We start from the raw sequence: 2,376 nt of genomic DNA on the forward strand, positions 1-2,376 counted from the left end.
GGGAAATAATTCTTCAAATATGAACAGTTCATTCAAATAAACACATATCCCAACCCACACTTGATCAAAAGGATTCAAACACTCGTGATTCAAACAATTAAATTGATTTATCACACCTTTACCATGCAAAGTCTCATCCAATGAAGAAAATGATTTTAAAGAGTAACCACAAGTCGACAATAATTCATTTGAGCCAATATGTAGGACAAGTATTAGTCGGCCCAAACAAACAAGATCACTAAATAGAATCAAGTTTTGCACATTTAAATTTAACAATGGCCAACAACCTTTCACTTCTTCATCAAACTCATCATAGTCACGAACATCATCACTTCTTGAGCAAAACAGAGATGTTTTTAGTTTTTCAGAAATCAAACCTTGTTTATCCTTGAAATTAGGGATTTGAAGATCGGTTTTACCATTCTCTCGCAATATGAACCTTCTCTTCTCAGGAATATAATGTAATCGTAATTCCTTGCTTGGTTTAACCCGAAAAAATGAAGAGATAGGAAGACAACGATTAATCAAAACATTTTTCTTTCTCTCACTCAAATTTCTTTCACTTTCTTTTTCTTTGATCTTGTTTTTCTCACATTCTAGATTCTTTTCTTTTTCACTCTCTCTCAATTTCTTTTTTTGTTCATTCAATTCTTCCAAAGATTGCTTTAATCGTTGTTGATCTTCCATCACTTGTTGTGGAGACAATGGGGCCAAAGTGATATTTTTGCCCTTGTGCTTGAACGAATATTGGTTAGAAAACCCATCGTGCTTGACTCGCCGATCAAATTGCCACGGCCTCCCAAGAAGTAAATGGCCCGCATGCATGGGCACAACGTCGCACAAAATCTCGTCTTGGTACTTTCCAATTGAAAAGGAAATCAAGGCTTGTTTGGTTACCTTAAGTTTGACTCCTTCATTGAGCCATTGCATCTTATAGGGACTTGGGTGCTTAAGGGTCGGCAAAGACAACTTCTTGATCATAAGTGTGCTTGCAACATTTGTGCAATTCCCGCCATCGATCACAACGCTACAAACCCTTCCATTAACATAACATCGGGTATGGAACAAATTCTCGCGTTGCGGTTCACCTATAGAGCTTTGTGCACTAAGACTTCTTTTAACAATGAGCATTTCACCTTCAACAGCAAATTCTACTTCATCTTCATTTTCGGATGGATGTTGAACTTCTTCTTCGTTTTTGTCTACTTCATCCTCCGACTCCGATTCAATCTCACCATTGGGAAGCATGATCATTGTGTTACGATTTGGGCATTGGCTTGCGATGTGCCCTCTCCCTTGGCACTTAAAACACTTAATATCACGTGTTCGGGATTGAGTATTTTCAATGGCCTTACCTTTGCTAGATTCAGCCACAGACTTGTTGGACTTCATGGGCACCACAGTTTCTTTTGATTGATTTGTTGAAACATTCTTACTTGCCCCTTGGTTCCACTTAGATGCATTCGAAGAGGAATAACTACGTACGGCTCCTTTCATTTTGAGTTGCTTTTCGACCTTGATCGCCATGTGAACCATATCGACGATCTCTACGTAGTGTTGCAACTCAACTATGTTGGCAATTTCACGGTTAAGTCCGGCTAAGAAACGAGCCATAGTTGCCTCTCGATCTTCCTCCACATCCGCTCGAATCATGGCCACTTCCATCTCCTTGAAGTAATCCTCCACGCTTCTCGTCCCTTGTGTAAGATTTTGAAGTTTTTGGTACAACTCCCGATGGTAGTACGAAGGGATGAAACGTCGTCGCATTACAGCCTTCATCTCGGACCATGTTTGGATAGGACGCTCGCCATTTCGCCTTCGGCTAGTTGTAAGTTGGTCCCACCACACCATTGCATAGTCCGAAAATTCGATAGCAGCCAACTTAACTTTCTTGGCCTCAGAATAGTTATGGCATTCAAATATAAGCTCGATCTTTTTCTCCCACTCGAGATAAGCTTCGGGATCCGATCGGCCTTGGAATGAAGGAATTGACAACTTAATGCTTTTCAAGTCATCATCGAACCCCCTCGATTTCGTTGGCCTCGGTTGCGTTGGCCTCTTCGTTGAACATTCGCATTGGACCCTTGATCACTTTCGTGTTCAATCGACTCGAAAGATTCATCATCTAAATCAGATTGTCGTCCTCGATTTCTTGGAGGGCTTAAGGGAGTTCTCCTTCGTTGGGCTCTTCCTTCCACACGATCAAGTCTATCTTGAATCGGTTCTAACTTTTGATCGAACAATCGTTCCACCTCGCGTAGCAATGCTTGCAAATTCAAGTCCGGCACATTTCGAACAGGTTGCCTTTCTGCCATGTTTTTTGTAGGATTTCTTGATATATGAAATTATAACCTCTCAACAAAAACTCACAATTCA

This window comes from Gossypium hirsutum, chromosome D08, assembly GCF_007990345.1.
Source record: "Gossypium hirsutum isolate 1008001.06 chromosome D08, Gossypium_hirsutum_v2.1, whole genome shotgun sequence".
In the NCBI taxonomy this organism is placed as follows: Eukaryota; Viridiplantae; Streptophyta; class Magnoliopsida; order Malvales; family Malvaceae; genus Gossypium; species Gossypium hirsutum.